This window comes from Canis lupus, chromosome 12 (genome assembly GCF_048164855.1).
Source record: "Canis lupus baileyi chromosome 12, mCanLup2.hap1, whole genome shotgun sequence".
Classification (NCBI taxonomy): Eukaryota; Metazoa; Chordata; class Mammalia; order Carnivora; family Canidae; genus Canis; species Canis lupus.
This window is the reverse complement of record NC_132849.1, coordinates 3,408,632-3,435,472: the sequence shown is the minus strand read 5'-3', so window position 1 is coordinate 3,435,472 and position 26,841 is coordinate 3,408,632. Positions and strand designations below refer to the sequence as shown.

At 38.2% G+C, this 26,841-nt stretch overlaps 1 protein-coding gene across 2 annotated transcripts in view; it reads left to right on the top strand.

Moving 5' to 3' along the window:
* Window positions 1-779: 779 nt before the first annotated feature.
* Window positions 780-26,841, top strand: part of KPRP (keratinocyte proline rich protein) — a 47,229-nt gene continuing 21,167 nt past the window's right edge. Inside the window, exon 1 of one of the 2 annotated variants that reach the window (XR_012004005.1) lies at window positions 780-1,009. The gene's annotated coding sequence lies outside the window, so the exon portion shown is untranslated. The remainder of the gene's footprint in view (window positions 1,010-26,841) is intronic. The other variant, XM_072769107.1, reaches the window with a different exon arrangement.

Here is a 26,841-nt window from a genome sequence, read left to right as displayed (position 1 = left end):
TTGCTTCACAACAAGGGGAAAGGTCTGCATGGACATGAACAAGCAGACCGAGCTGGTACGATCGCGGCCTGGGGTCCCTGAGCACTCTAGAATGCCACTAATAAACGTATCCATGCAAGTTAGCTGGAGACTTTGGGGTCAGAAGATGCGTCTTTCCTGCCCTCTGATGAGTGTGAGGCCCACACGGTAGTATGATTGCTGTAAGTGAACTCAGAGTTCAGCCTCCTGGATATTGAAGGGTCTGTGAAATCAGATCTGTTCAGGAGTCTCATGATGATACCCCTGCTTCTGTGGGAGTGGCTCTGCGGGTTCCATCTTCTCATCTGGTGAGTTTGCCCTCCTGAAGCTCCAGAGTAAAGACCTGAAGGAAATGGTGAGGACTCCCCTGAGGCAGGTAGAAATTCCCCATGTCAGCCAGGGAGAGGGAGACGTTGCCAAGAGGAAGGCAAGCCTCTTGGCATAAACATTTGGGTCTGGGCCAGACACCCTTCCTCATTTGCTTGCATTTCTTTGCTAACCTCCGGGTTTGGGGTGGATTTTTTATAACTAAAGACTGTAAACCCACACAGTCAAAAAAAGAGAGGTAAGGCGTACATGCTGTTCAAAGCAGCCCCACAAGCCCTGGTGCATGAGCCGAGGAGGCAGCATGTTTGTGGAATATGTAAATGAACATTCTAACAAGAACTGGGGACCTTGGGTTTGTTTCTTCTTTTTTTTTTTTTTACACCCCTCCCCCACCTTGGGTTTGTTTCTAAGCAACCTCTTTCAGGTTGCCCTGGAACACTTGCAGAGAGTCATGTGGGCTACTATGCTGCCTTTGAACATCTAAGTCACCTGTGGTTCCCCCAAATCACATTCCATCCCTCCAACCAAACCCACTGCAGCATAGTCAGCTGGGCACCATGATCTCACCACCAAGTGGCTCCTGCAATGTTGGAAGTCTATATGCTGCTCCTTCAGCAATGAATGTGGGCATACAATGCTTTTATATGTATTAATTAAAAACTGGGTAAGTAGCACGAGCTATCTAAACATTTGAATATTACAGTTGATATTTGAACAATGCAGAGGTTAGGGGTGCCGATCCTTCCCACACTCTAAAATTCACACTTTTGACTCCCCAGAAAGGTAACTACTAATAGCCTACTGTTGACCAGAAGCCTTACTGATAACATAAATAACTAATTAACACATATTTTGTATGTTATGTGTATTCTATACTATATTCTTATAATAAAGTGAGATAAAGATAAGAAAGTGATATTAAGAAAATCGTTAAGAGAGAGAAAATACGCTTATAATACTGTACTTACTGAAAAAAAAAAACCCACATATAATTGGACCTGTACCATTCAAATCCATGTTGTTCAAGGGTCAACTGCATGACATTTATAGATAAAAATGAAGTTATTTTTTGACTTCAAATTCTACACTCTTTCCAGGATGGCTATGCTGAGTTTGGATTAGATCTTTGTCTAGCTCTCGTGGCCCCATGCATACAGAGAATGAATGGCATCCCAAAAGCCCAGCCCAACCAGCACTGATGTGTCAGAAAGCATTGTACGGAATCTATTCCATAACTCATAACATACTTCTAAAATAGTTTGCTTTCTGACCTTTCTGTTATTTTTTTTTTTCTGACCTTTCTGTTATATGGCTAGTGATTTATTTAACCATCCCTTTATTGCCCTTTATGATATATATTTCTCTTTCTTTTTCTCTTTCTTTTTCTCTCCTATATTTATTTTGGTTTCTGTCTCACTCTGTTTCTCATTATTATACGAGTTGCTGTTGAAGTCTGTGTAAATATTTTAAAAAGTTTTATATTGAAATATAACACGCAGAAAAGTACACGAATTGTAAGTTTATCCTTCAACAAACACATCTGTATAACTACCACCTAGATACCAGAAAGTTAGCATCATGTTGAAAGCAAATAAATCAAAGTCCCTGATCCTCACAGAGCAGTTTGGAGGTGTAAGGTGGAGCAGAACAGAAATATCCTTCTGTAACTACAGAAGCTTTGGAAAAAAGCCCTGCGTGTGTGCCAGGTGTTTATGTAGGAAAGACTATGTGAGGAGAAGCAGCCAATGGGATCCAGGCTTTCAAGGCACCCGAGCTGTGCACCTAGGAGTGCCTCCCAGTGAACCCCAACATGTGGTGCCAGACTGTCCTCCCCTTACACAGACGTCAAGAGACTGAGAAGCCAGTGGCCAGGACCTGAGAATCCTTCATGAGCGTGGCCAGTATGAAAGGCCTAGAAGTAACTCTTGTGTCTGATTTTCATTCGTTCATCTAATAAATAGTTACTGAACACCTGTTTTGTTCCAGGTGAACAAACTCCAACATTGCATGCAACACTCCATGCAGTGTCGGAGTTTACAGCAGAGAGGGAAAATAAACAATAAAAAAACCAATAAATAAATGTAAAGGTGCACTGCTATGAAGAGTGCTGGGTGCTCTGACATCCTGCAGTATACCCATTTTACCTGGTCAGGGAGATCAGAAATGACTTCTCTGAGAAAGTACAGATCAATCTCAAGGTTGAGTAGGAGTTAATTACAGAGCAGCAAGGGAAGGCTTCTCCAGGCAGAGGCAGGAGCACAGCCAGGGACTTTGTGAGAGGACGGATGGGGCCTCTGTGAGGGAGTGAGCTGCTGAATGGAGAGAGTTCACAGTGAGACCGAAGGGCATGAGTGCCTGATGGGTGCTGCGACCATTGTTGAGGTATGGTGTTGCTGGAGATACTACTCTGCCAAAGGGAGCTGTTGTAAGGTTTCAAGGAGGCAGGTGATAGATGCTATATTATTTGTGTCTATTAAAGATTATTTTTCTCTGCAAAAATAAGTTCATTTTTGTAGAGCATTTAAAGGACACTCTAAGACAACTGCCCAGTAGCATTAATTTACCTGGTTCCTTCCTTGCCTGTCCTGTGTAGCTGCAGGGCTCTGATTCTAGCTTGTCCAACTATCATATCACAACTTGGGCTGCTTTGTGAGTAAGGGCCCCTTCAAGTGCCAGCACCAGGTGGTCTGCTCACAGCGCTGGCACTCTCATCTCTAAAAATGATGGGTTAGAAAATCACAAAATATTCAGTTTCAGGACATTTTCCTGAAATTAAAGCTAATCAAAAGTTCTACTGTGTTTTGTTTTTTACTGTTATAAAAATCTTGATGTATCATTTTCCATGTAAAATAATCCAGATTTCCTGACTCATAGTCTCTCTACACTACTTATAGAGGATTTATTGGGAATTATTTAAAGAGAATGGCAAGTCCAGAACATGGAAACAAACCCCTGGGAAATGGAGAACAGTATCCTTGGACGTCCTAAGTTGCTGCCCTCCTGGGCTCTTGCATGAGTTTGTTTTCCCAGTTTTTCTGGAATAGAAAAATCTACTGAGTCAAATCCTAAACCCACTTCCCTGTATAGGATAGTTTGTTTTTCTTTTTAAGATTTTATTTATTTATTCATGAGAAACACAGAGAGGAGAGAGAGAGAGAGAGAGAGAGGCAGAGACACAGGCAGAGGGAAAAGCAGGCTCCCTGCAGGGACCCCGATGTGGGACTTGATCCCGGTCTCCAGGATCACACCCTGGGCTGAAGGCAGCGCTAAACTGCTGAGCCACCTGGGCTGCCCTAGGATAGTTTTTAATAATGTTTTCTCTCAGGAAAATATCTATGCCAAAATTATTCACAAGAGAGGCTAATACATGTAGATAGACCTTATAATATTTCCAAATTTAAGAAATAAATATACAATAAAATACATATAATTTTTTTATCTTAAAATACATTATACATATGTTGTATATGAATGCATAGCTAATGAAAGGCAGAGGGAGAAGCAGGCTCCCTGCGGGGAGCCTGATGCGGAACTCCATCCCAGGACCCTGGGGTCTCACCTGAGCCAGAGGCAGATGCTCAACCACTAAGCCACCTAGGCATCCCACCAAGGGCTGTTTCTACCCCTGACAGTCTGTACTTTCAATTCTTTGACTATTCTTCAAAGTTCAAACAGTGTATCTTTCCAATAGAATGGAAATGGGGCAGAGGTTTGATAGCTAACTGGTGGCATCCCTTAAAGAGGTATAGGCAGTGGGGCACCCAGATTAACAACTCTTCCCATGAGACTCAGTGCTTGACAACAAAGGAGAATCTAGGCCAGGTTTTTAGACAGAAGCTAGCTGGGGAAAATGTCACAATCAGATGTCATTCCTTGTCACTGGTGTAAGCATCTCCTCCCTGCTGATGGTTGCTGATGCACAATTAGCAAGTTGGCTATGTGGGACAGATGGCTGATGCAGCAGGCATCCTCTCCACAGCAGGGAGAAGGGGTGGAATAGTATGTGTGGCTCCAAAGGGCAGTGATTAATATTCTCGGAGATTCTTGCGGCTAGCCCTTGTGTCCGACCCATGTGCATGTTCTGCTGGGAGATGTGTTCATCTTAACCTACTAGACTTACAGGAGAGGGAATTGGGTCCTATCTGATTTAATGTCCCCAGACATACATATAGGGTAGGACTCAATATTTTCTTATCAAATAAAAAAATGATTCTTCCCCATTTATATATCTATCCTATGGGAACTTCCTGGTTTTTTTGTTTTTGTTGTTTTTTTTTTTTTTTTTAAATCCAGTCTGATTACCCAGGGAACAGTAGATAAGACTCAGAGGCATTTTCTATAAATGCCTTAGAGGCAGTTTCTATAAATAGACACAAAAAGGTCAAGTTAAATACTATCAGCTTTTCATTGAACATATTTCAGTGTTAAACACTCCATATACCCCACCTTGGACCACCAGGCTCAGACAGAGCTGTGCCCCAGCTCTTCACCTCACCCTGCTTTATTTTTCTTCCTAGACCACTTTACTACTAATATTACATCAATATTTATTTATTTTTTTTGCCTTCCTACTAGATTGCTCTTCTAACTTCCTCAGAAGATTGACGGTACAATCCCAAACAGAGGAATCCACTATGAATCTATCACACAACTGCATTTGTGTACATTTTCCCTAAAAAAATCTTTATTTTCAAACTTTCCCAGTTAAAAATCTCTTCAAAAAGGCTTCAGAAGGGCCACAGCAGTTCTGTGTGGTATCCTCAATGGAAAGGTTTTTTCCTCATCTTTAGTGAAGTATGATTGACAACAATCATATATATTTAAGTTATACAACATGAGACTTTGATATATATTATGAAATGTTTACCAGAATCAAGCTGATTAACATACCCATGACATCACATATACACTGCTGTGTGTGTATTCTGGGAGAGTACATGTAAGATGGACTCTTTTAGTAAATTTCAAGTACACGATACAGTATTATTAATTGTCGTCACTATGCTATACATTAGGTCCTCGGGACTTATTCGTCTTATGATTGAAAGTTTGTACCCTCTACTGACATTTCCTCTTTCCCATCCCTTAGTCCCTTGTAACCACCATTCTATTCTGCTTTTATGAATTTAACTTTTTTTAGATTCCATATAGAAGTGAAATTACATGTTTGTTTTTCTGTGTCTGGCTTATTTCACTCCACGTAATATCTTCCAAGACATCCCTGTTGTTGTAAATGGAAGGATTCCTTTTTTATAGTTGAATAATATTCACTATGTATACCACATTTTCTTTATCCATTCATTCATCAACAGATAATAGGGTTGTTTCTGTAGCCTGGCAGTTGTGAATAATTAAGTCACTTCTTAATTGCCCACACTAGCAGATCAGAAAGAGTTTTTGTGGTTGTTGCTTTTTTTTTTTCCTCGCTCATTTCCTATTTCCTGGCAAATATCTGCCCATGAATAAAGAGGTCTATGGAAAAGAAATCTGTATTCTTTATTTCTGGGTGGAGCTACATGACCATTCTACTTCAGCAAGGATGAGATTCTGACTCTGAAATAGGGAGAAGGTAAAAATGTTGCCCTGTGCTCTTAGCTCAATCTCCTGCATCCTCCTGCCCGTGTCTTGATGCAAATTTACATTTCTGCAGGTGTCTTAAAAAGGATCAGAACTTCATGGTTCAGGGTGGGGTAAGGAGAGAAACCCTCAACCTTTCTTTAAACCATATTCATATATTTTAAGAAGGCTAAGTTAGGCTTCTATGTATCAGGAAAAATCTAATTCAATTATTATAACTATAAAGTTTCATCAGAATTGTATTTTAAAATCACTCCTTTTAAAGAACTATTATGCTTTTTTTTTTTAAGACTTTATTTATTCATTCATGAGAGACAGAGAGAGAGAGTGAGAGAGAGAGAGACTGGCAGAGGCACAGGCAGAGGGAGAGGCAGGCTCCATGCAGGGAGACAGATGTGGGACTTGATCCCAGGACTCTAGGACCACACCCTGGGCCAAAAGCAGGCACCAAACCTCTGAGTCACCCAGGCATCCCTATTATGCTTTTAATGAAGAGTTTTAGTAGATATATTTGAGGGGGAAACAAAGTCTTAATGTTACAATAAATAATGAAAAATATTCAGGTTAACATAAATTTAGTTTATACAATCCTTGCCTTGCTTGAATTCACTGAACCATGGACATACAGCCACCACTAATATCAATCCCACTATAATTTTCATTACTTAAAATTTTCATAAAAACAAATTTATTTTTTTTTTAGTCATTAAGAATCATTTCTTTCTCTGAACTCCTACAAATTTAAAATTATTAATTCAAGTGGGGAGGTGAAGGAGAAGTAGGATCCCCATTGAGGAGGGATCCTGATATGGGGCTTGATCCCAGGACCCTGAGATCATGGTTTGAGCTGAAGGCAGATGCTTATCCAACTGAGCCACGCAGGTGCCCCTATTACCAGCTCTTTTGCATTGTTTTCATATTAACATCCCTCTAATTCTATAAGCTTTTCATTTTCCAATCCCTCTTACTTTGCACATCTTTATGTCTTGCTGTTGCATGCTGTAGCTATGAATATAGGTCTCTCCTCCTCTACAACTACTGTTCCCTTCTCCTCCTTGGCTCATTTGCATTGTTTAGACTTGACTTCCAGACATTCACACTTTGGTTTCACAGAGAATAGCCTCTCCTGGAATAGTCTCTGTCTGCCTCGTGTTGAAATTGGTGGAGGACATGTTCCTTGGGCCTTGTAAACGGTAATTTTATAAGACCATCTTTGAAGATAAGGGTGATTTCCAAATCTCTCTAAATCCACCCTATTACTCAGTGCAATAGTTTGGACACAGAATGAATTTCGTAAATGAGAGAGAATGAGACACACCTAATCTTCATTCTTCTGCCATCTTTATCTTCAGAAATATCCACCTCTAGCCTCGAGTTCAACAAAGAAAATAGAACAACAAGGCTTCTATAATATCAGTTCTCCTCTGTGACTAGGAAATCTTGCTAGGCAGAATAGAATGATGCCTATTAAGACACCAAAACATGGGAAATAATCATATTAATTAGAATAGTAGTAAGAGGAGTGAGAGGAGTAGCTACCACTTTTTTAGGTCCAGCCATGTGTGTGGTGCTATGCTCAGTGCTTCATAGGCAATATCTCATGTGATGCTTACAGATGAGCAGAACAATTCTATTCTGCAGACAATGGAACTATAATTTAGAAGACGTACGTAACTTACTGAAGACAGCATAGTTTGCCCATGGAGAAGCAGGCATGCTACCTTCACTCTCTGAATCCAAAATTACCCTGAATAATATCTTCTATTCAGAGCACCCTTTTTGTTGTTAATCCTCTGCACCTCTAATGTCAGCTCTGGCCTCCCTTGACTGGAGGTATGTTTACAGTCAATACATAATGGTTTCATTGATTATCTTTGGCTTTTGAACAACTCTTTCTTCAAAATCCTAGTGCAAATTAAGGTCTCTTCTCATTGAAGTGCTGTTCTTTGAATCAAAGCCACATCTCAGCTGACATGGCATCATGGCACATTACTTTGACCACTCTGTGTAACTTTGAAACAATGTTTTCTTCATTCTATTTTTTTTTTTCTACTTCATCACTCATCAATCTCTTAAACTTCCTGAAATAGTGATCTCTGGTTCTTCTAGCCTGCTCTTTTAGAAAATTATTATAAAGAAATTTCTTCCCTCATCATTAAAATTGCTATTTCTAGTATCACTGATGATGAAATTTGGAAGTTTTGGGTTCGAGAGCTAACAGCTAAGAAATAATTCTTGAGACATTTTTGGTGCAAAAAGGTGATTTTATTGTAACACAAGGACAGGTTCCATGGGCAGAAAGAGTTGCACTGGGATTGTGAGGAATGACTGATTATGTACTTTTTAATTAGTGGGGGTTAGGGATAGCATTTGGAATTAGAAAGCAAAGCTTTCAGGACCTTAAGGGGCTAGCTGCTGTTAAGATAAGGTTACTTTTAGTCATAAACATTAAGGTACTAAAACAGCCACAAGTTCCTTGAGAAAGCTCACACTCTGCATGTTATAGGTACCTATCAGTGGGCTGCAAGGTGTAAGGACACTTACTTTAAGCTACATTTATCTTGCCTTTGTTTCCCTCATTATTTCTCCCCATGAGCAACTTTGACCCTTAAATCTTTAAGGATATTGAAGGTGGAATGTCTCATCTTCTGTAACTCCCTCCTTCTGAATAGGGACATAAAGATATTCCTGCCTCTGGGTCAGGATTGGTCTGTTGAGAATTTAATATGAGTTAGGAAAGGCTATGGCAGTGGTATCTAAAGTTAACAGATGAGAGTCTCCATAAGCAGAAAGGTCATCTGTCCTCTTGAAGTTATGGCAGTGAAGGAGTCTCTGTACCAGGTGGAAAGATATGGGAGAAAACAGTAAAACATTATTAAAATAACAAGAAAAAGAAACACAATAAAAGATCTTTGATAGTTAACCAAAATCTTCTTCCAATAATTTAACCAATTATTAAAGGAGAGGAAGGCATGTTTAAAGCACCAATTTGAGTTTATGTTTTTTAACGATCCTTTTATATTTTGTGATACCCTGGAATACATACCCAAATTTCAATTTGTTAATGGCACATGTTCCACTTGTGCAGGGGTTAAAACATCTAATGCCATTTTATATAATAGCACCTGCTACACAATTAAGGCCTTAAATGACTCTCAGAATAGCATTATTATTATTATTATTATTATTACTAAACACTTAAATAGCTCAAATGGATAACAGTTCTACAAAATAAAATGACATTGTCTATTATACTTTTGTATATCATAGATATCTTAAGAGAAAATTTCCTTAGTCTGGGAGAGCAAACATGAAAGAACCAGCCAGCAATGTTTCAAACAACAGTCACAAAAACTGTAATTATTTTCTTTAGTTTATATAGTCCTATGTTACTAATTCTAGTTTGACTTGAATGCAGCTTTTAGTTAGTTCTGGAAATTTACTTACTCATTTTAGTTTTATGATTTTAAAGGTATCCAAATCCTGTATTTTTAAAAAAAATTTTTTTATGAAACTTTTTGAAGATGAAACTTGTTTTGCAAGAGCAATAATAACTATAAATGACAAAGACTCAAAAATGGACATGGTTAAAGATCTGATGTGAGCTAATAATATAGCAGGCAAGAAAATCCAGTTATTTCTGTGACACATAAAATCTTAATAATCAGAATATCAGGGATGTCAGAGTGGCTCAGCAGTTAAGCGTCTGCCTTCAACCCAGGGTGTGATACTGGGATCGAGTCCCACATCGGGCTCTCTGCATGGAGCCTGTTTCTCCCTCTGCCTGTCTCTTTCTCTCTCTCTACTCTTTGTGTCTCTTATGAATAAATAAATAAAATCTTTTTTTAAAAATCAGAATATCAAGTGATAGCCTTATACCAAAACAAATTAGAATTTTAGGGATTGTATTTAATCTCTAGAATAATAGAATATTTACCCAAACATAACCTATAGCTTATTATTTGTTTGACGATGGTTCCAGAGCAACTTAAAATAAGAAAAGAACAAACCTAATTGGTAAAAAAGATTTCATTTACAATTTAAATCTTGGACAAGTTAAAAACCTCAGAAAGTTATAAACAGCAGGGAGCCTAAGTAGGATTACAGATTATTACAAAATTTAAAATTTAATTATTTATTCAACTAAGGTGGCAATAACAGATTCCAAAGATAAATATGTAGGGTTATATAGTTGTTAGCAAAAGTGAGCTCCTTTAATATTAGAAGTTTTAATTATGTTAAATAATCAAAGATCTGATAAAAACAAAGATTGGTTATAAACTTTCGTTTATCCAGCAGACAAAAGAGAAATAAACCCCACTTTGCTTACATTTTGTTATGCAGAGCAGACCAACAATCCAAGAAAATTTTGTCTTTTTAACAGAGGGAAAAGCAGAATTTCAATCTTACACCAGTGTACTGTTAAAATCCATTTTTAAAAAAGATTTTATTTATTCATTAGAGACAGAGAGAGAGAGAGACAGGCAAAGGGAAAAGCAGGCTCCACGCAGGGAGCCTGATGTGGGCCGAAGGCAGGCGCTAAACCGCTGAGCCACCCAGGGATCCCCAAAATCCATTCATTTCAACCTTAGTCCTGACAGTGCATAAAATTCCTTTCCAAAGATTTCTCTTCTAAATATTTTATTCATTCAGATTTTGACCTAAGCCACCTTTCCCCTATTAGTCTTAATTATATTTAGCAGAATTTTAACTCTTAGAAACCTTAGTCTCCAGTGAAGATTTAGTAACTGAGAACTGTTACAACAGAATTCTTTTAGATCTGAAATTTATAAATACGTTTTATAATTAAAAAAATTTTTTTTTATAATACAATCTTTTAAGAAAGCACAAAGTACATTTACCAACAGACCCAAGTATTTTTTGCTTCTCTGCAATAAGAAGCCAAAAGCACAAACTTACATTCAGTAATCAATGTTTTGGCACTCCATCCTATTTGGAAAAGACCTAGATGCCCAACAAATTCAATCCAATTTATCATCCAATCAAAACTTTAAAGTTTTGGGTTACCAAAGACTTTGAAAGCTATCCTAACAATTACCCATGAAAACTTTGAGACAGACAAAATTAATGATCATTTTAAGTATCTTTTTGCTGACAAATTGCAATGGAGAAAACACAAACTTGTTTGACCTTTAGCAAACCAGGGAAGAATAATGCTGATAACTCTAAAGACATACTTATCTTAATTAAACCAACAAACTTAACTTAGCTTAAATACTGAATATATTTCACCTGGGTCCACTTAAAAGTCAATCAATTTGTACCCCACTGTCAATTTTTACATGGCACACTGGTGAGGAAATATGAGGTGGGCACTATAAGTCCAAGGGGGTGCTCTTTGTTCCTTGATGGTGAAAAGAGGAGGAGGAGGAGCCAATGACACTAGAGGATCCAAGGATGGTATGGGAGCCAGTTTCAGGCTGTACCTACGGTGGTGCTGAAACAGGGGAGGGGAAAGGGGGACAGAAGAGGTGACCTGCCCTCAGGAAGGCTGGAGGCAGATAAAAAAGCCCAGAGGGCAGAGAAAAATATATCCTGGTTCTAAAGTTCATCAACTTGGACAGATGAAAAGACATTTTTTTTTTTTTCCTACCAACAAGTGGAAATATGCAGTCCATGTCAAGCCAAAGAAGACAGGGAATTTACTTGAAACAAAAGGAGTTGTGGCAGCTGTTTAGGAATATTCCTTAAAGTCCCTGTCCTGAGGTAGACTAACCACAGACAGTTGACTCCAATTATCATAGGGATTAAACTGGGAAATGAATAAAGGAGAAGTCCCCAAATATAGCTAGAGTTACCTGAGTCTATTAGGAGGAATAGTGAGAGAGAATGTCCCGTTCATTAGGGATAGCTTATGTTTTCCCCAGCAATGTAGGTTTATTTGGAGGAGGCTTGTTTAGAAGATCAATATCCAATATCTCCAGAGGGGGTTATCAACTTAGCTGGTGTTAGACACATTCTGCAAGAGGCCCTTAGATCAAGATCCTGATTTAGGACCACTTGGAGCTGGACATAGAGTACCTCAGTCCATTTGCCCTGTTGCCTGCAGAAGAGATCTAGCTGATAGATCACACTGAAACTTAACGTCCCATTAATGAATGGGTCATTTTCCCTGGTCTCCTAAGGAGTGTTGAGGCTGTGCAGTGTTACAGAAGACCAATCTTTTTTTAAATCTTGCAATCCAAATTGATTCCAGTGGGTTAAAAGCATGCCAAAGGCAATGGAAGTAGAAGCCTAGAGAAGGTCCATTATCAAAAATCCCCTCTGACTTCCTGGTGGCATCCCATGTGGATATGTCAGAGATTCCAGCGTCAAAAGTGACGGGAGGCATCCCTCAAACATAATTGCTATTGATCACCATTCTACCCTAAAGGACCTGCAGGAGAATGTAGTCCTCTCTCTTTTCCGTTGCATCCTAGGCTACTAATGGGTCCCTGGAAATGGACTGAAATATCATGCCATGTTGTGCCATGAAAGCCGTGTTGTGCTATGAAGGCTGTGAAGAATCCACCATTTTTAACCCATGGAAAACACTAGAAAAGTTTTATAAGGGGAAATTACTCACTTTTGTACCTTAAGTAGTCAGTAGAGGACATTAATGAAAATCAGTGAAGATAGAAATCCATCATTATCTAAGCGACATTCCAACACAGGTAGTCCTTACAGCTGGCCTCCCTGAGAAACAGTTATCGGTTGGGTTTTCATTTAGTTGGGTACTAGTTTTGGCTAGCTCCCAGGTGAGGTCTCATGACTAGAAGTGGTTAGACCAGGGATGTGGAGGGAATCACATTAGACCAATGAGGAGGAAACCTCACATAAGAGTATTAAGATCGGCAGCCTTCCTGGTGACTTAGGTGGCTGTCCCTTTCCCCAGAAAGACAAATTGTATAAGAAGAGGAATAAAGAGAGGGCGTCAAGTTCTGAGTCTTATTACCATCCCGACCGAGGTACTAACTTTAGCCAGAAGGCAAGCTTTTTCCTCCCTGTAGAGTAGTAGCCCTGGGCTAGAGGATTGTGGCCTGAGCAACTGACATGAAAAGTGTTCCAATAAACCATATTCCTTGAAAAGCTCCTAAAATGAAAGTAAGAGAAGAGGAATTTAAAAGTTTAAGTTTAAAAGAAGCAACATATCTCTTTTTTACCCATTGTATATATGGTTGGAAATGAACTATGTGAAATGGAATGTGGTATGAATAAAAGAAATGGAATGTGGTATGGATAAAAGGTTTTTTTTTTTTTAAATAATTAATATTTTGGTTGAGGAGGGGCACAGTGAGGCCTGTGGGACAGGATCTTGTGGTTTGAGGTAGGTTATTGTTGAATCCTAGCTTTCTTTTGGGTGGGTTCCCCAGTCTTCTTATATTATTAAAATGAGTGAATGAATGAATGAACAGATGGACAGGTCAACAAAGTAATAAGGGAGAGGACAGTGTATCTGATTTCTCTAGTTCTGTATGTCTAAGGTCTGTGTTGCCAGAAATTCATTAATTTATATGATGTTCTAATTTGATTCTCACAGATGTGTAACTTTGGTTCTTCATTAATTTTATAGATAAGGAAATTGAGGTCCAGAGAAGTTAAATAATTTGTCCATGGTCACATAGTAAGAACAAAGCTGGCTTTCCAGCAGTGTCTGAGCCTTTCACTCCTGTTCATTCCTCCTTCTCCTCACCTCTCCTGGGCAATGTTATCTGCTCCTGTGGCCTCAGTTAACATGTCACTCTGACAACTGAGCAGGCCTTCTCAGAGAGCCCTTCAGTGACCCCTGAATCTAAAATAGCCCGTTGGCACTCAAGCACATCACTATGCTTTATGTTCTTTACTTCACATATCACCAACAACTGGTTTCTTATTTAGTTACTTTTTTTGTGCCCTCCTCTTCCCATTTAATGTGAACTCTCTGAGAGTATGAACCTTGTTATCTTGCCCAATACCATGTCTTCAGTATCTAGAATGGAATATTATGGATGCATGAAAAATGTTTTTTGTTTACCTAGCTCCTAGGTCAACATGCAAAGTCCAAATATTTTCCTGAACTTCAGGGGGAATCATTTGGGTGCCTTCCAGATTTTTCCAATCAAGGGCACCATTCTCATTCCAAATTCAAATTTTACCGTATAAAAACCATTCCCTAAGGGGCTCCTGGATGGCTCAGTCAGTTAAACTTAGTCACTCTTGGTTTCAGCTCAGGTCAGGATCTCAGGGTTCTGAGATTAACCCTGGATTTAGGGCTTGGCACTCAATCCCCAGTCAGCTGGAGATTCTCTTTCCCTCTCCCTCCCCCTTTGCTCCCCTCACCCTTGCCTGCTGGTGTGCTTGCACACATACATACACTCTCTCTCTAAAATAAAATCTTACAAAACCGTTCCCTAGCCCTCCATTCATCAAACTTCCTCTCTATTGATTTCAACTCATAGAATAGCATCACCTCTGCCCAGTTCAAAACTTGAAAACATCCTGGATAGTTGTCTCTCTTATGTCCTCCTTTCTCTTGGGTGTTCATTGGCCAATGATAGGTGGAAGTGTTACTAAATTAAATGACACTCTGACAAATGTGTAAGAATGCTTTTTATGAAATAATGATTAATTCCATTTAAGTTAGTCATTTTAAGTGTTTTATTACATTATTGAAAATTATCTTTCATTGGTAATACATATGAATTAAATACTTACATATTATTTCAATGAAATTCTGGTTGTATGATGTTGAATTAATAAAGTCACTAACTTCTCTAACCCCCAGAAAAGGCTAGCATAATCACATAACTCATAGGATTGTTGTAAGGATTAAATGAGTTATTATGTGCAACTAAATGGCTTAGGAGAGGACAATAACAATTTGCTCTCATGTGACATGACTCTCAGGAACACATTCATTTCACAGATTACAGTTTTTCTGCAAACCACCATCATGATCAAACATACCTTCATTATTAATGAAGGTATCAGCATCAGCATCAGTACACAATATGGCTACTCCCATATGGCCACTCCTCTTGGTCCTTTGAACCAGCCTCCATAACTAACTCAACCCACGTTATTCTCTTCTTTCCTGAATCAATCAATTCTGCGCATTCCACATTCAATTGAGTACTGTCCTAATGTTCTTAAGGTTTTTGTTTTGGCAAGCCTCAAGAAATGGTAGTTATCTCATCTCTGGGCTTTCTTCTTCCTTATAAAGTTGTTTTTCACTTCTTCATTATTTACCACTTTATAAGGCAAATTCATTGATAGAAAGGATAAGTAATGACTTCTGCTCTCACATTTCCTTTGAAATCAGTCTTTCTGAGGTCATTATTGATGTCCTAACAGCCAAATGAAATAGACTCCTTGGGGCATTTTGCAATGATGATCACCTTTAGGTCTTTAGGACTCTTTCTTTGAACAATAATGCAAGTCTTTGTTTCCTTTTTCTAGGCTAGTACTGACCATTCCTATTCTATCCATTCTATTTCCCTGCCTGTTGTCCATCAATGAAGTCTTGGAGTCCTCAGTTCTCTTTGATCCTGAAAATATGATGACCTCATTGCCGTATCATCAGCCAGATACCATGTTCCTCTCCAGTGCCTTCTCCTAAGCTCTAGTAGCACCAGGGTTTGTGTCTCACAGAGAAGTCATATGCACCCTCATCTGTTTTCCATGCTGGCTTGTAATGGCCTCCAAGGCAGGAATAATTATTCTTGTATTTTTGAGCACTTAGTAGAGTGCTCTCTCCAATGTACAACATATATCTCTGCCTAGTTAGACCTACTTGTCTTTAATTTCAAGTGTGTCAATAAGCAAAGCATGAATTTTCACATGTGAGTATTCCCTATCTTTATACATTGGTCTTGAAACAAAGCCCAGTGGAATCCCCAATGGCCAAGTGGCAGAATTGTCACTTACCTACCATCTCCAGTTCCAGTCTCTTATGGCTTCTCGTGTCACTGTCTCTACCATGATCCCACAATCCCTTGTGTTGCCTCCTGGCCACTGGTTGGTTGCCCCTTGAGCTTCTCTTTCTGGCCAGTGACCTGAGTTTTATTACCTTGACTGGCCTGCTTACATATACCCACAGTTCATCTGATTTTAATTTTGGTTGGTTTGTGCTCTCAAGCCTAATAAGAGTACTATCTGAGGCACTGATAGATAATGAGATTCATGGTCAAAAAATTGGATCCTTAGATCCAAGCTTCTCCATGTATATCCCAAAGGCATATCCTTATTAATTCACTGTCAGTGACATTCACTCATTTCTTCCTTATATCAACCCCTTCTGTGAGTACTCAGTGGGACTACAGAGGAGAATGGAGAAGAAAAAAGACCAGTACAGATTCTGCCAAAAGTGGGCTTTCCCTCTGGAAGAACAGAGAGACATGCCAAAGAACTTGGCACTATTCTGAGCTAAGAGCTGTTAAGGATCACACCTGGGTCAAAGAGCCCTCCCTCGAATAGCACATAGTAAATTGATTTACAGTGCATTATGTCCAGGTACATCCTTAAGGAATCCTGGCTGATCTTTATGACAAGAGCATTTGAAAAAATCTGGCTTCAAAATAGACAATACATATTTATTGACTTAATGAAGGAGTGAATGCATGAAGGTAGAATGGCTGGCATGCAGCAGCCTGGGGAACAGATATCCTCTTGGCCCTGTACACAGAGATTCTGGAGTCCTTGAGCTGAAAGTATGAGAAGCATAACCTCATCCCAGGGGTGAAAGTAAGTGCTCAGCTACTGCCACATCTCTGGGGGCTGCTGCTGACTTGGGTCATGTCTGGAGGAGCAGCCATGAGAGGGCAAGTAACCTGGACCTCCCCTCTCCTCACCATTTCTTCTGTTCAAGTTTGAGATGCTAAAATGAAGTCTTCTTCTGTCCCTGCGCTCCCCCAAACTTCTTGTTCCCTAACCCCAGGCACCCTCCTGTGGAACCAGCATATCCCAATCCCACCATGGAAGAAAATAAAATTTCTCCTTCTAGCACCTCTGCTCTTTGTCCTGTGATCCCTTAGCACCACTTCCCTGCACCCCTGCCCCACCAGTGCCATTGGAGTTTCTCCAGGCAAAACTGCCCAATTCAGCTTCTGAACATACCAGCCAGTGCACTGCCTTGTCCAGACAACACTCTAGGAAAATTCCAGACCAAGTTTAGTGACTTTGTCCCTTAATCTTGGAAAAGGGATCTTCTTCCCTTCTGTTAGTCTAGTGTTAGAAACCAGATTGCATGTACAGGGTAGTAGCTTTCATGTTTCCTGTGATTTATATTAAAGAATGTTCATAATATGTATCACACTTTATAATACTTTGATAAGTCAGCAAGGGAAACAACCAACAGTGTTGAGATATGAAGATACAGAGATTCGGGGAGGTGGGGGGCACAGTAGGGGACATGTGAAAGCTGAGACCATGGTGCGAAACCCCAGTTCTTACTCTTAATTATTTCTGAAGTCACATGGCCAGACCTATATGACTTCATATTCCAAATAATTTTGGCTCATTGAAAACTGTTTCAGAAATAATTATTCTTTCCATTAGGTGAGCATCATGATGTAATGAAAATGTCTGTAGTGTTAATAATAATAATAATAATAATAATAATAATAATAATATGATGGTGATAATAATGATAATTGTGTTTATTAAGGGCCTATTCATGGCTTGACTCCTTACATACCTTTTATTTAGACTTTACAACCACCTATGCACCAGCTATTGTTTACATTTTATATAAGTTGAAACTAAGCAAGGCTCAGAGAGAGTAAGTGACTTGCTGTTCTACACAGCTGCTGGACAGACAGCTACAGGATAAGCCCAGGCATGTCTGCCCCTAGAGATCTTGCCTTTTTCCTGGGGGCTCAGTCTCTCGATTGGTTTTACTTCTTGAGATCCAATAGCGTAAAACATGGATTGTGTCTGAGGGTGCCTAACACTAACAGAATCAACAATCCATTTTCTGTGTTAAGACAAAGAGTCCCCACAACTGTGTTCTTGCTTCTGTACCAGTAAGCTCCATACTACCCCTTGCAGGGCACCCAGAGTCTGGTCTTGGCATACTTCTGCTTAGAACTGGGGCTTGCCATCTGAAGATGTACACCTGGTGGTCCCTTCCTCCTGCCTACACTGACTGGTGGCTTCCAGTTCGGTGAATGTGCCACCATCCCTCCAGTCTTCCTTGCTATCTCTTCATACATGCTCTTCCCTCCTTCTACCATGCTCCTCATGCTCTGGTGCTTCTTCTTATCTTTAGATCTTAGCCCCATGTTGCCTTACTCAGGAAAGCCTTCCTGGCCTCCCGTGAACCTCTCCTGTCAAACACTGATCAGGGATTTCATTGACTACCTATGTGGCCCTTTGATTAATGTTTGTCTCTCCACTTGACCAAAATCTCTCTAAGAACAGGGGCTACAGTCATTTGTTTATCTTATCACTGTAGCCCCAGGATGTAGCACAATGCTTTATACATAGTAAGTACCCATTAGCTGAATGAAAAATGCATGCATGGAAGAATGAATGAATCAGCATCACCAACGTTATCACCATCATCCCTCCAATCTGTATTAGTATTGAAATATCTTTCTTTTTCTTTTAACTTACTCATTCAGTTTATTATTTATTTCTCTCCATTGGAATGTAAATTCTTTTTTTTTAATTTAAATTCAATTAATTAATATATAATGTTTTTATTGGTTTCAGAGGTAGAGATCTTGATTTATCTGTCTTAGGTAATAAATAACCAGTGCTCATTACATCATGTGCCCTCCTTAATGTCCATCACCCAGTTACCCCATCCCCTCACCACCTTCCCTTCCAGCACCCCTCAGTTTGTTTCTTATGATTAAGAGTCTCTTTTTTTTTTTTAAAGATTTATTTATTTATTTATTTATTTATTTATTTATGATAGAGAGAGAGAGAAAGAGGCAGAGACACAGGAGGAGGGAGAAGCAGGCTCCATGCCGGGAGCCTGACGTGGGACTCGATCCCGGGACTCCAGGATCGCGCCCTGGGCCAAAGGCAGGCGCTAAACCGCTGAGCCACCCAGGGATCCCCTGATTAAGAGTCTCTTATGATTTATCTCCCTCTCTGATTTCATCTTGTTTTATTTTTTCTCTCTTCCCCTATGATCCTCTGTTTTGTTTCTTAAATTCTACATGAGTGAGATCATAGGATAATGGTCTTTCTCTGATTGACTTATTTCGCTTAGCATAGTACTGTCTAGATCTACCCATGTTGTAAATGGCAAGATTTCTTTTTTTGATGGCTGAGTAGTATATATATATATATATATATATATATATATATATATACCTCATCTTCTTTATCCATTCTTCTGTCGATGGACATCTGGGCTCTTTGCATAGTTTGGCTATTAGGGACATTGCTGCTATGAACGTTGGGGGTGCAGGTGCCCCTTTGGATCACTGCATTTGTATCTTTGGGGTAAATACCCAGTAGTGCAATTGCTGCGTCGTAGGGTAGCTCTGTTTTCAACTTTTTGAGGAACCTGCATATTGCTTTCCAGAGAGTGGCTGCCCCAGCTTGCATTCCCACCAACACTGCATGAGGTTTCCCCTGTTTCTGCATCCTCACTAACATATGTCATTTCCTGACTTGTTAATTTTAGCCATTGTGATTGGTGTGAGGTGGTATCTCACTGTGGTTTTGATTTGTATTTCCTTGATACTGAATGATATTGAGCATTTTTTCATGTCTCTATTGGCCATTTATTTGTAGGTCTTTGGAGAAATGTCTGTTCAGTCTTCTGCCAAGTTCTTGATTGGATTACTTAAAATAACTTTCTTAATTCCTTCAGTCCCTGGGATATACATATGCTGAAATATATTTGTAGTCTATCTAAAATTGTATTCAAACTGGGCATTTTGTATTTTTATTTGCTCAATCTGGCAACTCTGTCACAGACAATTGCCTTTTGAGGCTGTGGGCCACTCAATTTCAGGCTTGGAAGCTCACAGTCTCATTCTCCCACTTGTGAATATGTGTAGCTTTTTCTCCAGAGACAGAAAGTAAAGTCTTTGGAAGGCAGTGGCTCTGGATTCTCCTTTCTTTAGGTGACCTCTTTCTAGGTCCCTATCTGGTGCTTATATCTATCAAAGCTTTACTTAACACTCTGCATTACAAATGTCAATTCATTTATGTGTTTTCTTCATTAGACTGCAAGCTTCTTGAGGGCAGAGGCTGTAAATAGCTGCTCAGAGAGTGTTTGTTGAGTGAATGGATGATGACTACTCTTAACTCAATTTTAGGAATCCAGTAATCAATTTTAGGAATCCACTAATCTCACTTAGTAATCCAGTGATCTATAAATACTTATTGAGTGTTTTTAACATCTTTGCTTTTTGTGTTTTTTAATATTTAAATTCAATTTGCCAACATATAGTGTAACACCCAGTGCTCATCCCATCAAGTGCCCTCCTTAGTGCCCATCAGCATATTTAAAAAGCTTTACATCATGAACTAAGATCACATTCTTCTAGCATAGAGTGTTTAAGATAATGACTATTAATAGGGAAAATATAAAAAAGTAGTCATCACTGAGAAGAATACATACACTATTTCCTTGGATTATGGGTCAGCTTCCAGTGAACATGTCAGTCTGGGTGATTTGTGTTCCCAGGATGCTTGGGAAAGATGCCTGACTGAGGTTCCAATAGGGACAATAGGGATATTGTAGGAGATACCATATATATAACAGGGAGGCTGGCTCTCAAAAACCCTGTGAGTCTATGCCTCATGAATGTGATTTAGGTTTTACCAATATTTAGGAATATATCTGTGTGTGTGTGTCTGTATATGATATGTTCATATATGTTTATATGTATACACATGCACATATATCCATGTAAATACAGATATATAATCTTTATTGAGATATAATTCACATTTCATATAGTTCATCTACTTGAAGTGTACAATTCAGTGTTTTTAGTATATTCACAGAACTGTATAATTGTCACAACTTAATTTTAGAATATTCTATCACTCCAAAATGAAGTCCTGTGAAATCATTAGCAGTCACAACCCATTCCCCCAAGCCCTACTTTTTGTTTCCACAGATTTGGCTATTCTGGGCATTTTATAGATATGGAATCATACAGGGGCACCTGGGTGGCTCAGTTGATTAAGTCTCAGACTCTTGGTTTTAACTCAGATTATAATCTCAGGGTCATGAGATTGAGCCCCACATTGGGTTCTGTGCTCAGCAGGGAGTTTGCTTGAGATTCTCTCTCCCCCTCTTCTTCTGCCCCTCCCCTGTGCTTGTGCACATTCCCTATAAATAAATAAAATCTTAAAAAAAAAAAAAGAAATGGAGTCATACAGTATGTGGTCTTCTGTGAGCAGCTTCTTTCAGTTAGCATAATGTTTATAAGGTTTACCAATGTTGTAGTCTGTATCAGAACTTCATTTTTTTAATGGTAAATACATATTCCATTGTGTCAGTGTACCACTTTGTGTTTATCCATTCATCAGCTGATGGACCTTTGGATTGTTGCCACAGTTTGACTATTGTAAATGCCACTGCTACAATGTATTCATGTACAAATTTATGAGTAAATGCATATTTTCATTTTTCTTGATAACATTTTCATTTTGGTAGAAGTGGTTTGGTGGATCAATGGCTACTCTATGTTTAACCTGAGGAACTGCCAAACTGTTTTCCACAGTGGCTGCACCATGTACATTCCCACCAGCAATGGTGTTGAAGGTTTCAATTTCTCCATGTCTTCCTCAACACCTGTTAGTGCCTTTTTTTTTTTTCATTATAGTCATGCTAGTGTGTATGAAGTGGTATGTCACTTGAGGGTTTGATGTGAATTTCCTTGATGACCAATAATATTGAACATATTTTTATGTGCTTATTGGCCATTTGTATATCTTCTTTGGAGAAAAATCTATTCAGATCCATTGTCTATTTTTAAATTGTAATATCTTTTTATTATTTAGTTGTAGGTGTTCTTTATATATTCTAGATACAAGTCCAGTTTCAGATATATAATTTACAAATATTTTCTTTTATTCTGTGGGTTATCTTTTCATTTTCTTGAGATTCAGATATTTTTAAGTTGAGTGTAATTGACACACAGTGTTACATTAGTTTCATGTGTACAATATAATGGTTCAATATCTCTGTACGTTATACTGTGCTCGCTAGAAGTGTAGCTACCATCTGTCACCATACAACACTATTACAGTATCATTTACTATATTCTCTGTGCTGTGCCTTCATCTCTGTGACTTATTTATTCCATAACTAGAAGCCTATATCTCCCATTCCCTTTCACCCATTTTTCCCATCCCCTAAACTCCCTTTTCTCTGATAGCCATCAGTTTGTTCTCTGTATTTATAGGTCTGATTCTGCTTTTTGTTTGTTGGCTTATTTATTTGTATTTTAGATACTACATATGAGTGAAATCATATGGTATTTGTCTTTCTCAGTCTGACTTACTTTGTTTAGCATAATATACTACTCTAGGCCCACCCATGCTGTTAAAAATGGCAAGGTCTTATCTTTTTTATTATTGCATAATATTCTATTGTATATATAGATTCCACTACACAATCACACACACACACACACACACACACACATAATTTTTATCCATTCATCTATCAACAAACATTTAGGTTGCTTTCATATCTTGGCTACTGTCAATCATGCTGCAATAAACATTGGGATGCACATATCTTTTTAAATTAGTGTTTTCATTTCATATGAGCATCTTTTCACTTTCTTGATGTTATCATTTACAGCACAAAATTTTTAATTTTTATAAAGCCCAATTTGACTATTTTTCTTTTGTTGCTTCTGCTTTTGGTGTTGTATATAAGAAACTGTTGATTAATTTACTTCTATGTTTTCTACTGATAGTTTTATAGTTTTAGCTTTTTTTGAGTTAATTTTTAGAGTATTTTGAGTTAATTTTTATGTATAGTATGAAGAATAATATATTTTAATATTAATATCACCTGTAATATTATGCAAATTTATCTTCTCATCTTTCTGTATACATATCTAATGATGACACTATCATTATAGCGCTATATTTATTAATTTCATTGTTCTACCTCAATCTATAATTTTCTATCTCTTTCTAACTTTATTTTTATCTTTATAATTTGAATCTAATATTAGGACTAGAAATAACTTCAGGATTTTTGTCTAGAACTGAGACCCAGAGAATTTAAGTGACTTTGCTGGAGGCCACACAACTTTTAATGTCTTCTTTGTGTTAATAAAAGAGATTTATAATGAATAAAGGAATTTTACAGAAATAAGTTAACCTCAAGATTAAATTTAGGCAAAAATATAAATAATAAGGTATCTAGTCTCCAAATTGGAAGGTAGTTTATCTTTGAAACCCACAGCAAACAAATAATCCAAACATAAAAGAGCAATCTATATCCTTAATTTAATAAGTGAAATCTCATCTTCTTTCTAGCCAACTTATATCTACTGAAGTCTTTCTTGGTATCCTATTAGGCAACCAACTCTTTTAACTGGCTCCAGGGATTTATTACTAGGCTGATTTTCATAACATCATTTAACAAACATTTAATGGACACTTTCTAGGAACGCGGCTTTCTGCTAGACCCAGTCTTCTGCTGCCAAGATGCTCATTATCTGGTGAAAAAAGCCATATCTATTGGTAAAAAAAGTACATTATTTGTAGGTCCCGTAAAAGAAGACTGTTGGAGTCGGTATGGCTCATTTCACCTGGGTGATGGTGATAGTAGAGCTAAGTGAGGCTGATGGAGAACTTGAAGGTGGGCTAAATGTGATGCAATTCCTAGCAGATATCTGGCACACAGGGGAATAGAGTTAGTTGGGGAGAAAAACAGGAGATAGTGTTCTGAGCAGAGGAAAGAATTCTGAGAAAAGACATCAGACATGAAGCATCAGCCTACATTGGGAGCGTGTAACTGAGGAGTAGGATGTGGCAAAAGGTTTTTTCTGTAACCAAAGATAGCTTGAAATTTGATGTATCTTTGCCAGCAAACCCCTTTTATACTTTTCCAAATCACTAGATATTGATAACTTAGTAATGCTACATTGATTATATTCTATGAGGCTTAGCATCTGATGAAGCAGGACTGTCCAATCACCATAATAATCATAATATATTATGATTAAAACAGTAGTTAATTTAGTTCTGCTCTAGACTCAGAGTACTACTGTTTAATGGCATGAGTGTCACAAGACAGTCAGAGACTTCAAATACTCCATATAAGCAGGGGTATGACTTGTCTAGCCTAGTTCTTAACCTGCTGAGGAAACACATATATTACTCCTTCATTTCTACACATTCTCTGTTTATGCATTTCCAACTCCGGCCTCTCTCTGTCCTTCTACATCTTTACATCCCCTTATGTGTCCATTTAATGTCCCCAGTCACCATCCCTCTTGTGCTTGCTTCCTCTTTTATTTTTAATGTTTCTATTAAGGGTAGTTGCAAACAGAACTGGGAAGCTCTTCTGCTCTGTTTAATATTAACTTTTTTTTTTTTGTTCTCCCTGACACAAAGAGATGTCCTTGTTTCATTATCTCTTAAACAGCCATTTGGTGACAATCTGTGATAGTATTTTGTGCTTTTTACCTTTACCCTAGTTGACACATAGGTACTACATGGTTTAAATATGCATATCTGACCCACTGGAAACTGGGCTCAGGGAAGACAGCTCAATGGTACCCTGGTGACAGGATAAAACCCCGATTACTTCAATATTAGAGGGCGGAGGTCACACAATATTAATAATTTATATGGAAAAGTTGAAAGATACCTGAGATGACAAATAGCACCTTCATTTCAGGAATGAGTCCCTGCACCTCCAGCTACTATAGTGATAGGAGGGGACTCCAATGAAAAAAATGTGAGTGATACAAAGGGAGAAGTTTTATCAAAAGAGTTCAAAAACATACATCTTTGCAAAGAGAGGGCAAGTATTTATTTTAGCTCTTGGGATCAAGGCATTCTAACCCACCAGTGAATTCTGTTAAGGTTCGACAAGCCTGGGCCCCAAAAGATCATAACTCCTGAAAAGGGTCTCATAGTACAACAAAGCATAGAGTATCTCTCTGTATCTGTAACTCAAGGTAACTTCATCTCATTGTTTATCTACTTCCTGAGTCTCTACCTCTAGATAACTTGGCTTTCAATCCTGGTTCTGACATTTCCAAGCTTATGATCACCAACAAATTTTGACTGCTTTGAACTTTGATTTTTTTCAGCTATAAAAAATAATAATAGTTTGTACCCTATGGGCTATTCTAAAGATGAAGGGAGTTAATACATATCAAATCCTTAGCCAAGTGATGGTTATATAGCAAGTACTTGGTCAGTTATCTCTAGATTTATGTGTGCTTTTTGAGTTGCCTCCATCTTTTTATTCTTTTATTTTTTATTTTTTTGCCTTCATCTTTTTAAATTAATGCATGCATATCTGCTGCTACTTCATGCCTCTGTGTCTCTTTCACATGACCTATTTCACTCCCAGCTTGTATTCTTTATACTTCTGAATTTTTTAAATTGCTAACTTGTCTCTATCTTTTGTTCTAGATTTTATTATATCTATCTCTATTTTTATCATTTTTGTAGATATTTATATACCTAGGTTTCTTTTGATATCTTTATATCAATTTTACAAATCATTACACCTGTTATCACCTATTCCTAGGTTTCTATGCTTATATGTCTAGCCATGTATATTTCTATAGCTCCATCTATCTAGATATTGTTGAAAACAAATTGTCTCTCCAAGACAACCATTAGCTTTAGTCCCCAGAGAGGTTCATCTTTTGGGGCTTCGGAATCTTCATCTGTAGAATGATGGAGTAGGACCATAAATTCCTGGGGACTCTTGTTACTTTGACCTTCTGAAAGTCTATGATCCTACTCAAGTTTGGAATGGTATCTGAAGACCCCCTTTGGAATGAGTGTTGGAACCCAGAACTTGGACTCTAAATTCAGGTGAACCTGGGCAGAGACTTCCCCATGGCAGGGACCGGTATGTGCACTGCAGGTCACAAAGCACTTTTGTACCATTATCTGATTTTACCTTCATGAGAACTTAGTGAAGTATTTTCATTCCCATCTTCATATGAGGAAACTAAGGCTCAGAGAGCTACATGGGTAACTGAGTGCTAAGTATTTTAGATCAGCTGTCTTATTTAAGTCACATGATAATTCTATGGCTTTTCTAATTCTCATTCCTCTTCTTTATTTCTCTTCTTATTTCTTCTTCTTCCTCTTTTTTCTTTTTCTTATTTCCATTTTATAGATAGATAATCTGAGGCTCATGGACGTTAAGTAGCTTTCACCCATTAGCAAGCATTGGAGCTCAGATTCAATCCCAAATTTGTCTAAAGTCTGTGCTGACAAGCTTGCTCAGAATCTTAAATGCCTATAGAGGCTAGAAGGTTATATAAAATAGTGAAATGATCCAAGTAGAAGGATTATTTCACTTTCCTTTAATCTCAGCAAAGAAAAACAAGAGCCTAAGTAAAATAATAAAAAGAAACTTATATTGTGCATTGCATCACAGATATATTATAGAATGGTGGAGAATTATAGAACATATAAGTATATGTAGAACATAAAAGTATATGCCCTAAGAGAGGAATTATTAATTTTCAGGTTTATGGAAATTAGGCTCACGTTTGCCACATCTTTTGATTTAGAAGAAAAGCTGGATGTCTAGAATCTTAAGTATAATTTCTCTATTTCTAAATTGTTAATGATCACTTACTAAATTATATAAGCAAAAATTATGTAGGCAAAAGATAAAAAGATGTCTCATCCTGACTGTATCTTGGGATGCCAAGTTAGTGTGTCTGTCCTACACTATGCTGTCTTTAAACCCTATACCGTAGCATTAGCTGAGCACCGGCTATAAAGCCATCAGGT